The sequence below is a fragment of the Danio rerio genome, chromosome 4 (genome assembly GCF_052040795.2).
Source record: "Danio rerio strain M-AB ecotype USA chromosome 4, GRCz13ab, whole genome shotgun sequence".
In the NCBI taxonomy this organism is placed as follows: domain Eukaryota; kingdom Metazoa; phylum Chordata; class Actinopteri; order Cypriniformes; family Danionidae; genus Danio; species Danio rerio.
In genome coordinates this window covers 66288836-66302197 of record NC_141024.2, presented here as the reverse complement: position 1 = coordinate 66302197, position 13362 = coordinate 66288836, and the positions used below count along the sequence as shown (strand labels likewise).

Genomic DNA, 13362 nt, shown 5'->3' with positions numbered 1-13362 from the left:
CCTCCGTTTTCAGATGTCTCCGTTTTCCATTATCCACACTGAGACATTATCCACACATTTCGAAACGCTCCGTTTTCGGCGCTCGAGAACTCCGGCATAGTGTGGACGGTTGGCGTAACCGTAGCAAAACTTATGCGTTTTCAAACTAAAACGCATTAGTGTAAACGGGGCCTTAGAGTTTTCCAGCTCTTTTCATCCCCGCTTCTAGCAGCACACTCCATTTCCGCATTACTGGATCTGTAGCGACAACAGACCGCAAGGGATGATGGTCAACCATGGGCTGATGGGTATTGTGGTTTTCGCTACCTCCCGTTCGCTTCATTCGCCTAAGCAAATTTTCTCAGAAGACCTATAGTTTTACCGAGTCATGCGACTTCGGTAATATCGAAAAAAATTAATATTGCGGTATGACGGTATTTACAATACCGTTACATCCCTAATATATATATATATATACTATTACTAACCAGCAATGATAGGTGAGCAAAATAAAAATTGAAAGAGGATACTTTTATTAGGCCTTTCATGAGTCTAATAATCTCAAAGTCACACTTTAAAAGAAGGTCCAAAAACCTGCATTTATAAATGAAGAATGTTTTGCAAAGCAAAAAAGGTTGTTAACCAGGTAATGCTGTATACAATTTGCTTTAGTTACACCAAATTTAACTTGTTTATTGTAAAAAGGATTTACATGGATATTGACATGAGACATTCTGTATTATGCATTAAGTATTATGAGTCATGAGTAGGGCCAGAAAGAATCTGTCAACGTTTTTTTGCTATTTCTGCTAAGAATATTGATAAAAATCTGTGGATTTCTGCCAAACTATTTTGGGAGTATTATAACTAAAACCTAAATATGTGAAACAAAAAATATTATCTTTTAAACTTTTATTTAATGTTTAAAATGCAAATCCAATTAGATACACTTTATTTGATAAACAAAGCAAGTCCCTCATATAATATTTCTACTAAAAGACAAAAAATATTACTGTACAAACTGCATTGTACATAAATCAGATAAACATTTTTATATTAGTCAATAATATTATTAATTAATTTAAAAAGTGAATAAATATATATTTACACAAGTAAATAAAATAGAATTAATGATGTGCGCGACATTATGTGTTATGAGTCATGTACATGAGTATATGCAGTTGTGGAAAATATGCTCAGTGTTTTCAATAACTTTCACAAAATTGACAAGTTCTCCTCAGTATCAACTTTTAATCTCAGGAATTCTTTTGATGGATACACATCATTAATCATTTTAACTGAAGTTCTTTAATTTTGGGGAGAATTAAAAAAGAAATGTAACTTGTTCTTGTTTTTCTAATTCCTGTGAATTAAATTCTTTTAAAATAAATGAGATCTGAGCTGATTAGGATGAAGCCTTTGAATAAGAATATTCATTTAAAACTTATTATTACATTTTGGATCTCTAAAAATAAAGATGGAAGAGCGAACATTACAGAATAGTGTGAAAGAAAACCTCTGATCAATACTGTGATGTTTTTAGGAATAACATTAATAATTGTGTAAAACTCTTTAGGGTGACAAGCAAAACCCTCTTTAAAGAATGGGTTGAATTATTTTAATTTAGCAAAAAGATTGTCATTTCAAGTAAAAAAAAAAGTCAAATGCGATTATAATCTATTTGAACAAGTTTCCGTTTAATTTTGATGAGATGACGAGGAATCTGGACCAGCACCAAAGCCACTCCTTCCACCTGCTCCATCAATAGAATATCCACCTGTTACCTCAGATGCCACTGAACTTTTACTATAGTTCCCACTATGATTTGGCCACAACCAGCACCAGCAGTACCACCAGCTCCACCTACAACATGTACAGAGATGCTGAAGCACTGGGAGCCACTGGACAATGTACCACATGCCCCCTCAAACTACTTAACACAGTGATCTTTTTTTTTTTTTTAGCTCTGCACAGTTGCCAGACATTCAGAATCGCTCCCCAGGAAACATCAGAAACAGGTGGGTTCAACAAAGGCTTCCACCCATGTGAAAAAAAAAATGTTGCACAACAAATAGTAGTAATAACTATAATATACAGCCACAGTAAAAAGTTTGGAATACTTTATAATAAGCTTAATCTGCTCACTAAAATGTTATTGCATTTTTAAATCACTGTTATTTTATTAAATGTTTAAAATATAATTTATTCACATTTAAGCCTGAATTGTACGCATGATTAGTCTTAAGTGTGATGATTATGGAGGACCAAGAGTCCGAGGTTGCCACAGCGGGATGAACCGCCTTCCAGCCGCAACCCATCTCTGGAAAACACACACACATGCTCTCTCTCTTTCACACACACACGCGCTCTCTCTTTCACACATGCATACACACTCACACACAGGCACGCACGCATATGTCGCACACACACACATGCACATAAGCTCTCTCTCACAAACACATGCACGTGCACGCACGCACACACACACTCTCTTATGCTTATGGTTATTATTGTTCTGTATTTTAATGTACAAATGATCTATAGAAATGTCATAGAGCTACAGTGTATAGAATTAAAAGTCAGGGAGTAGTCAGTTATTTATAAATGCATTATTTATCTAACAATTGTCAACAGAACAGTAATGAATATAGAGTAGAAAATGTAAAAATAATAAATTAGTTATTAATAATACAGTATTAACAATATAAATAAACAATGTAAATAAAATGTTAAATACAAACAGAAACCGACACAAAGTGGACTTAAAAGTCAAGGACCAGTCATTTATAAATGCAATATTTATTTAACAATGGTCAACAAAACAGTAATGAACATGGAATAAAAAATCTAAAAAATTAAATGTGAAATATTAACAAAAAAATACAAAAATTAACAAATTAAATAAAATGTTGAATAAATTTAGAAACCAACAAGTGAAATAGAATAAATTGAACTATTATTGTGCACCGTTGTGGAGGATAGTAGCATCTGTGTGCAAGTCCAATATAAACTAAGGATAGCTGATGTTGTGCTGCATCTTCTTTTGTTTAAAAGTTACTGTGTAGTTCAAATACAGGGAAAATCTGTTTGCTAATTATACATACATGAACACATTAGTGCATTGAATGACTACGTTTTTGTGAGCTAAACTAGGTTTTTGGGAAATAAGCATTGTATCAGTTGATAAAATATGGTTATTTTCTGTAAATTAAAACAGTTATATAAATCTTCCGTATTTTTACAGAAAATTCCTGGCAACCACTGCCGGTATTTTTCAGTAAATTTAAAGGATTTTTTTAGCAGTGTAAATAAATTAAAGTTAATTATAAATGTTGTGTTGATTGAACTAAACACCATTACCTTACCTTTATGTAACTAGCTTAAGTTCACTCAAATGAATATTCTTTCTTTAAGGTAACTTAACTCGGTTACGTGGAACCTGTTGACATAAAAAAGTTAAAGCCAACATATAATTTTTTTGAATGCAAGGTCCTCTGTCCACGAGACTGCAATGGGCATTTCTCAATCTGAAAAAAATCATGAAAAATAGAATAAATAATTTTAACTCAATGACTCCTTTAATAAAGCACAAAATAGCTCTGTAAATTAATTTAACACTGTTTCTAGAATGTGTGTAATATTTATCTAATATGTAATTGTACAGTTTGTATCTCCAAAAAACAAAAAGAAAAAGATAGAGGTAAAGTTGGTTTTATATTCGCACATTCGTTCATTTAGGAGTCTCTATATTGTTTACCATATTACTTTGAATATTCGATCGGAATTAGCATGCAAGTATGATTTAAAAACAATATCAACAATTATCTAATTCCCTGTGAACAATGCTGTACTTTGATAATCATTAATCATTGTCAGCTAATATAATTTTCCTATTTAGAATTTGCAAATAATTTTTTTCTGAAATTATATTATTAAGGAGAATGTCTGAATATCCAAATATAAAACCAACTTCACCTCTATAAGAAAAAAAAAGAGGAACTGGACAGGAACATTTCAGGCTTTAAAACCACATGCTGTATTGTACATTCATAATCCATTCCCCCACCTTTTAAAATCTCATAAACGGTCAAACTATAGTAAATTATTCGACGTAAATCTCAAAATACATGCATTTTAAAACACATTATTATTTAAAATCAAGTATGACATGTTTTACATAGATACTGTACTGAATGTACTGAAGCCTAACAAGTTAAGCAAATTTCAACAAACATTATATCATGTAAACGAAATACACACCCTTTGATAAATCTCATGCCACTTTTTTTGCAGAGGAGCTGGCCTGTTCCTGTTGCCCTCATCTGATGGCCAAACTCCTGTGCTGGCAAACTTTTTCAGATGTGAAATCCAGTCAGCGTCTGACATGGCTTTGTGGAATTTTTCAGACATTTTTTCTCCTATAAATTAAACGGTTTTAGATTAAAGTATCCAAATTTGAATTACAACACACTAAAACATTAATACGTGCAATTATGTAGATTTTCTTATCTTTTTTAAGAAATCACTATCAGAAAAAAAGTCCTGAACTTTAAACAAAACGATGCTGTGCTCTGTCGAATGATGCTGTTTGTCGAAAATCACTGAAGGTCAAGGAACTTTTTTGACCTCTGACCCGCCTCCAGATGACCCTGTTATTCCTTCGTGTACCTTCGGCTTAGTTCGGAAAATTGATTGACATCTGACTAACCTGTTTGACTGCACACCTAGCGGTGATTCTTGGAACGGTTCCTTCCCCTGCTTTACCATTGCCATGACTCTGATTGGTCAAATGTTGAAAATGTTGAGAATTACGGTCCGCGATTGGCTGCAAATATTGAGATGCTGCAACGTGATTGGCTACAATGTTGGACCGAATCGCTCCGATTGGCCCTCATCTTCAACATTTGTGAAATATTGATGGACAATCCTTCAGCAGCTGGCATTGCTAATCCATTGTGCTCTTTAAATCCCATCCTCGTCGCTAATATGTCCTGGCATTCGAGAGAGACTGGTGCTTCTGTGGAACTTGTTTTACTCTCACTCTTTTAGCGTTTTGAAGGATGTTGTTGGAAAATTTTATTACGAAGTGGCCAAGTCCATCGAATCCCATCCTTGTCGTTCAAATGCTTTGGCGTTTGAAAGAGGCTGGTGCTTTTGTGAAAGGTGTTTTACTCGCACGCTCTTATCGTTTTAAAGAATGTTGTTGCAAAAATTCATGTCATCTTTACCGAAAAGAGCTGCAAATACATACAGAAATGCTATAGTCCAGCCCCCATCAGGAAAGGGAGTATATACATGACGAGGTGGCCGAGTCCATCGAATCCCATTCTTGTCGTTCAAATGGCAAAACTGAAAGTCATCTTACCAAAAATAGTTGCACAAACATACATTTACAAATATGTGCCACAGTCCGGCCTCCACCAGAGAAAAAGGTGTATACGAGACGAGTTGGCAGAGTAGCTAAGGCGATGGACTGCTAGTCCATTGTGCTTTGCACACGTGTGTCTGAATCCCATACTCTTTGCTAACATGTTCTGGCATTTGATAGAATAGTGTTTCTGTAGAAGTTGTTTTACTATCACTCTCTTAGCGGTTTGAAGGATGTTGTTGCAAAATTTAATGTCATCTTTATAAAAAATGAGCTGCAAATACAAACATATATGCCATTGTCCAGCCCCCATCATGAAAGTGAGTACATACATGACGAGGTGGAAGAGTCCATCAAATCCCATCCTTGTCGTTCAAAAGCTCTGGCGTTTGAAAGAGGCCGGTGCTTCTGTGGAAGGTGTTTTACTCGCAACTCTTATCGTTTTGAAGGATGTTGTTGCAAAATTTAACGTCATCTTTACCGAAAATAGCAGCAAATACATACAGAAAGGCCATAATCCAGCCCCCAACAGGCAAGTGAGTACATACATGACGGGGTGGCCGAGTCCATCGAATCCCATTTTTGTCGTTCATACAGCAAAACTGAAAGTCATCTTACCGAAAATAGTTGCAGAAACATATATTTACAATTATGTGCCACAGTCCAGCCTCCACCAGAGAAGTCGGAAAATACATGACGAGGTGGCCGAGTGGTTAAGGCGGATGGACTGCTAATCCATTGTGCTCTGCACGCGTGGGTTTGAATCCCATCCTCGTCACTCATATGTTATGGCATTCAAGAGATCATGGTCTTTCTGTAGAAGTTCTCACTCTTTTAGCGTTTTGAAGGATGTTGTTGCAAAATTTTATGTCAACTTTATCGAAAATAGCTGCAAATACAAAAATATGCCATAGTCCAGCCCCCATCATGAAAGAGAGTACATACATGACGGGGTGGCCGAGTCCATCGAATCCCATTTTTGTCGTTCATTTGATCTTTCATTCATACGGCAAAACTGAAAGTCATCTTGCCGAAAATAGTTGCTGAAACATACATATACAATTATGTGCCAAAGTCCGGCCTCCACTAGAGAAAAAGGAAAATACATGACGTGTTGGCTGTGTGGTTAACGCGATGGACTGCTAGTCCATTATGCACTGCATGAGTGGGTTTGAAACCCATCCTCGTGCTCATTTGATTCAGCATTCGAGAGTTCATGGTGTTTCTGTAGAATTTCGTTTATTCTCATTATTTTAGCGTTTTAAAGGCTGTTGTTGCAACATTTGATGTCATCTTTATCGAAAATAGCTGCAAATACAAACATATATGCCATAGTCCAGCCCCCATCATGAAAGTGAGTACATACATGACGAGGTGGAAGAGTCCATCGAATCCCATCCTTGTCGTTCAAAAGCTCTGGCGTTTGAAAGAGGCCGGTGCTTCTGTGGAAGGTGTTTTACTCGCACGCTCTTATCGTTTTGAAGGATGTTGTTGAAAATTGAATGTCATCTTTACCGAAAATAGCAGCCAATATATACAGAAATGCCGTAGTCCAGCCCCCAACAGGAAAGTGAGTACATATATGACGGGGTGGCCGAGTCCATCGAATCCCATTTTTGTCGTTCATTTGCTCTGTCGATCATACGGCAAAACTGAAAGTCATCTGACCGAAAATAGTTGCAGAAACATACATTAACAAATATGTGCCACAGTCCAGCCTCCACCAGAGAAGAAGGAAAGGACGTGACGAGGTGGCCGAGTGGTTAAGGCGATGGACTGCTAATCCATTGTGCTCTGCATGCGTGGGTTCGAATCCCATCCTCTTCGCTCATATGTTCTGGCATTCGAGAGAACATGATGTTTTTGTAGAAGTTCTCTCACTCTTTTATCGTTTTGAAGGATGTTGTTGCAAAAATTTATGTCAACCTTATCGAAAATAACTGCAAATACAAACATATGCCATAGTCCAGCCCCCATCATGAAAGTGAGTACATACATGATGAGGTGGAAAAGTCCATCGAATCCCATCCTTGTCGTTCAAATGCTCTGGCGTTTGAAAGAGGCCGGTGCTTCCGTGGAAGGTGTTTTACTCGCACGCCTTGATTATTTTGAAGGATGTTGTTGCAAAATTTAACTTCATCTTTACCAAAAATAGCAGCAAATACATACAGAAATGTCATATTCCAGCCCCCATCATGAAAGTGAATACATACATGACGAGGTGGAAGGGTCCATCGAATCCCATCCTTGTCGTTCGAATGCTCTGGCGTTTGAAAGAGGTTGGTGCTTCCGTGCAAGGTGTTTTACTCGCACGCTCTTATTGTTTTGAAGGATGTTGTTGCAAAATTTAACGTCATCTTTACCGAAAATAGCAGCCAATATATACAGAAATGCCGTAGTCCAGCCCCCAACAGGAAAGTGAGTACATACATGACGGGGTGGCCGAGTCCATCGAATCCCATTTTTGTCGTTCATTTGCTCTGTGGATCATACGGCAAAATTGAAAGTCATCTGACCGAAAATAGTTGCAGAAACATACATTAACAAATATGTGCCACAGTCCAGCCTCCACCAGAGAAGAAGGAAAGGACGTGACGAGGTGGCCGAGTGGTTAAGGCGATGGACTGCTAATCCATTGTGCTCTGCATGCGTGGGTTCGAATCCCATCCTCTTCGCTCATATGTTCTGGCATTCGAGAGAACATGATGTTTTTGTAGAAGTTCTCTCACTCTTTTATCGTTTTGAAGGATGTTGTTGCAAAAATTTATGTCAACCTTATCGAAAATAACTGCAAATACAAACATATGCCATAGTCCAGCCCCCATCATGAAAGTGAGTTCATACATGATGAGGTGGAAAAGTCCATCGAATCCCATCCTTGTCGTTCAAATGCTCTGGCGTTTGAAAGAGGCCGGTGCTTCCGTGGAAGGTGTTTTACTCGCACGCTCTGATCATTTTGAAGGATGTTGTTGCAAAATTTAACTTCATCTTTACCAAAAATAGCAGCAAATACATACAGAAATGTCATATTCCAGCCCCCATCATGAAAGTGAATACATACATGACGAGGTGGAAGGGTCCATCGAATCCCATCCTTGTCGTTCGAATGCTCTGGCGTTTGAAAGAGGTTGGTGCTTCCGTGGAAGGTGTTTTACTCGCACGCTCTTATTGTTTTGAAGGATGTTGTTGCAAAATTTAACGTCATCTTTACCGAAAATAGCAGCCAATATATACAGAAATGCCGTAGTCCAGCCCCCAACAGGAAAGTGAGTACATACATGACGGGGTGGCCGAGTCCATCGAATCCCATTTTTGTCGTTCATTTGCTCTGTCGATCATACGGCAAAATTGAAAGTCATCTTACCGAAAATAGTTGCAGAACCATACATATACATATATGTGCCACAGTCCAGCCTCTACCAGAGAAAAAGAAAAATATGTGACGAGGTGGCCGAGTGGTTAAGGCGATGGACTGCTAATCCATTGTGCTCTGCACGCGTGGGTTTGAATCCCATCCTCGTCGCTCATATGTTCTGGTATTTGAGAGATCATGGTGTTTCTCATAAGTTCTTTCACTGTTTTAGCGTTTCGAAGGATGATGTTGCAAAATTTTATGTCAACTTTATCGAAAATAGCTGCAATTACAAACATATGCCATAGTCCAGCCCCCATCATGAAAGAGAGTACATACATGACGGGGTGGCCGAGTCCATCGAATCCCATCCTTGTCGTTCAAATGCTCTGGCGTTTGAAAGAGGCCGGTGCTTCTATGGAAGGTGTTTTACTCGCACGCTCTTATCGTTTTGAAGGATGTTGTTGCAAAATATAACGTCATCTTTACCGAAAATAGCAGCAAATACATACAGAAATGCCGTAGTCCAGCCCCCAACAGGCAAGTGAGTACATACATGACGGGGTGGCCGAGTCCATCGAATCCCATTTTTGTCGTTCATTTGATCTTTCGTTCATACGGCAAAACTGAAAGTCTTCTTACCGAAAATAGTTGCTGAAACATACATATACAATCATGTGCCAAAGTCCGGCCTCCACTAGAGAAAATGGAAAAAACATGACGTGTTGGCCTTGTGGTTAATGCGATGGACTGCAAGTCCATTATGCACTGCATGAGTGGGTTTGAAACCCCTCCTCGTCGCTCATTTGATTCTGCATTCGAGAGATCATGGTGTTTCTGTAGAATTTCGTTTATTCTCATTATTTTAGCGTTTTAAAGGATGTTGTTGCAATATTTGATGTCATCTTTATCGAAAATAACTGAAAATACAAACATATATGCCATAGTCCAGCCCCCATCATGAAAGTGAGTACATACATGACGAGGTGGAAGAGTCCATCGAATCCCATCCTTGTTGTCAAATGCTCTGGCGTTGAAAGAGGCCGGTGCTTCTGTGGAAGGTGTTTTACTCGCACGCTCTTATCGTTTTGAAGGATGTTGTTGCAAAATTTAACGTCATCTTTACCGAAAATAGCAGCAAATACATACTGAAATGCCGTAGTCCAGCCCCCAACAGGCAAGTGAGTACATACATGACGGGGTGGCTGAGTCCATCGAATCCCATTTTTGTCGTTCATTTGCTCTCTCGTTCATACGGCAAAACTGAAAGTCATCTTAACGAAAATAGTTGCAGAAACATACATTAACAAATATGTGCCACAGTCCAGGCTCCACCAGACATGAAGGAAAGGACGTGACGAGGTGGCCGAGTGGTTAAGGCGATGGACTGCTAATCCATTGTGCTCTGCATGCGTGGGTTCGAATCCCATCCTCGTCGCTCATATGTTATGGCATTCGAGAGATCATGATGTTTGTGTAGAAGTTCTCTCACTCTTTTATCGTTTTGAAGGATGTTGTTGCAAAATTGTATGTCAACCTTATCGAAAATAACTGCAAATACAAACATATGCCATAGTCCAGCCCCCATCATGAAAGTGAGTACATACATGATGAGGTGGAAAAGTCCATCGAATCCCATCCTTGTCGTTCAAATGCTCTGGCGTTTGAAAGAGGCCGGTGCTTCCGTGGAAGGTGTTTTACTCGCACGCTCTGATCGTTTTGAAGGATGTTGTTGCAAAATTTAACTTCATCTTTACCGAAAATAGCAGCAAATACATACAGAAATGTCATATTCCAGCCCCTATCATGAAAGTGAATACATACATGACGAGGTGGAAGGGTCCATCGAATCCCATCCTTGTCGTTCAAATGCTCTGGCGTTTGAAAGAGGCCGGTGCTTCCGTGGAAGGTGTTTTACTCGCACGCTCTTATCGTTTTGAAGGATGTTGTTGCAAAATTTAACGTCATCTTTACCGAAAATAGCAGCCAATATATACAGAAATGCCGTAGTACAGCCCCCAACAGGAAAGTGAGTACATACATGACCGGGTGGCCGAGTCCATCGAATCCCATTTTTGTCGTTTATTTGCTCTGTCGATCATACGGCAAAATTGAAAGTCATCTTACCGAAAATAGTTGCAGAACCATGCATATACACATATGTGCCACAGTCAAGCCTCTACCAGAGAAAAAAAAAATTTGTGACGAGGTGGCCGAGTGGTTAAGGCGAGGGACTGCTTATCCATTGTGTTCTGCACGCGCGGCGTCGAATCCCATCCTCGTCACTCAAATGTTCTGGTATTTGAGAGATCATGGTGTTTCTGTAGAAGTTCTCTCACTCTTTTAGCGTTTTGAAGGATGTTGTTGAAAATTTTATGTCAACTTTATCGAAAATAGCTGCAATTACAAACATATGCCATAGTCCAGCCCCCATCATGAAAGTGAGTAGATACATGACGAGGTGGAAGAGTCCATCGAATCCCATCCTTGTCGTTCAAATGCTCTGGCGTTTGAAAGAGGCCAGTGCGTCCGTGGAATGTGTTTTACTCGCACGCTCTTATCGTTTTGAAGGATGTTGTTGCAAAATTTAACATCATCTTTACCGAAAATAGCAGCAAATACATACAGAAATGCTATAGTCCAGCCCCCAAGAGGAAAGGGGAACATACATGACGGGGTGGCCGAATCCATCGAATCCCATTTTTGTCGTTCATTTGATCTTTCGTTCATACGGCAAAACTGAAAGTCATCTTACCGAAAATAGTTGCTGAAACATACATATACAATTATGTGCCAAAGTCCGGCCTCCACTAGAGAAAAAAGAAAATACATGACGTGTTGGCCGTGTGGTTAACATGATGGACTGCTAGTCCATTATGCACTGCATGAGTGGGTTTGAAACCCATCCTCGTCGCTCATTTGATTCGGCATTCGAGAGATCATGGTGTTTCTGTAAAATTTCGTTTATTCTCATTATTTTAGCTTTTTAAAGGATGTTGTTGCAAAATTTTATGTCAACTTTATCGGAAATAGCTGCAAATACAAACATATGTCATAGTCCAGCCCCCATCATGAAAGTGAGTACATACATGACGAGGTGGAAGAGTCCATCAAATCCCATCCTTGTTGTTCAAATGCTTTGGCATTTGAAAGAGCCTGGTGCTTCTGTGGAAGGTGTTTTACTCGCACGCTCTTGTCGTTTTGAAGGATGTTGTTGCAAAATTTAAAATCATCTTTACCGAAAATAGCAGCAAATACATACAGAAATCCTATAGTCCAGCCCATATCCGGAAAGTGAGTACATACATAACGAGGTGGCCGAGTCCATCGAATCCCATTCTTGTCGTTCTTATGCTCTGTCGTTCATATGGCAAAACTGAAAGTCATCTTACCGACAATAGTTGCAGAAACATATGTAACCCTAGTGAAATAGTTAAAGTATAATCATATTATCATTATATCTACAAGTCTTTATAAATATGATAAACAAAATAAAATTCATGTATACAAATGTAGTTTGAGGTAAAGTAACAACCAATCGTAAGAGCGGGTTGTTAGCTCCGCCCCTTCCAGCTTGCCACAGAGAGAGAGCAGAGACGAGACCGGTTGGCAGAATAATAGAGGAGCAAACTTGAACAAAAAGATTAAAATACAGTATGTTAAAGGGTCATGAAACACCAAAACACATTTTTTGAGCTGTTGACAGTCATATATGTGTCCCACACTGCTAAGAACACTATTAGGACACCTATATTTCACTAAAAAGTGTAAATTGGTTGTTTTTGCGTTATTTCAAGCAAATTCGTACTTCCTGTTTGAAACAAATTTTTGAAGCTGCGTCACGGTCATGACATAATAGCGTTGTATTCCAGCGTGCAGACTGGACGTCTGTGCCAGAGTGTGCCTTATTACGTCTTACAGTGTGATGCATTAATGCATGAGTAAGGCTTGGTTCAAACCAATCAGCGCGCTCTATTGTGCAACTTCATTAATATTCATTAGTGTCACCGTCTTTACACCACAGAGACGCCACGTTGTGTTGGCAAAACAAGCGTGAAGTGTTGCTTTTACAGTTTGCTGCTGTTAAGTTTCATTTTCATTTTCTCTCTGTGAGAGCTCATCTGGATCACGTGTGGATTACAGTGTACGCGACGCTCGACAACAATAATTTACGTGTCTAAGGGGGATTATTGTTTACCTGAGAGCTGTTCTCATCTGCAAAAGCTGAAATCCGGATTCCGGATGTAGTCTTCTCTTCATAAAGACGCGGCTCTAGTTGCTGGTGATTGTCCTGTCTCTACAGATTTGGTAAGTGAGCGACCAGTGCTCTTTGTATATTCAGTTTGTTCGTATCAAATAAGTTAACTATTGCATTGAGTGCAAACATGTTAGCACCGCATTTTGTGACCGGAATAACACACGCGGCTTTCGGACGCTACCTGCTGTGTGCATCTAAGTTTCCGGGAAATGCTGAGTTTTTTTTCTGTCATTCGCCGTGCGGTATCAAACATTGCATGAAAAATACACGCTTAGAGCAGATCTTCGAATCAAATATCTCATTTGTCGCGAGGGGCATGAATGAATTCCCTGAATGAAAGAGCCAAACTGCAGTTAAAGTCCAACATTTAATAATTTGGCAAATAATTCGACTACAGATGTCCAT

The 13362-nt window shown here is 38.8% G+C and overlaps 3 non-coding genes across 3 annotated transcripts; all 3 read left to right on the top strand.

Moving 5' to 3' along the window:
- The first annotated feature begins 6042 nt into the window (after positions 1-6042).
- Positions 6043-6125, top strand: trnas-gcu (transfer RNA serine (anticodon GCU)). Its single transcript has one exon. It is a non-coding gene; the product is annotated as a tRNA-Ser (tRNA).
- A 2663-nt stretch (positions 6126-8788) lies between these two features.
- Positions 8789-8870, top strand: trnas-gcu (transfer RNA serine (anticodon GCU)). Its single transcript has one exon. It is a non-coding gene; the product is annotated as a tRNA-Ser (tRNA).
- Positions 8871-10055: 1185 nt separating this feature from the next.
- Positions 10056-10137, top strand: trnas-gcu (transfer RNA serine (anticodon GCU)). The gene has a single exon. It is a non-coding gene; the product is annotated as a tRNA-Ser (tRNA).
- Positions 10138-13362: the final 3225 nt, after the last annotated feature.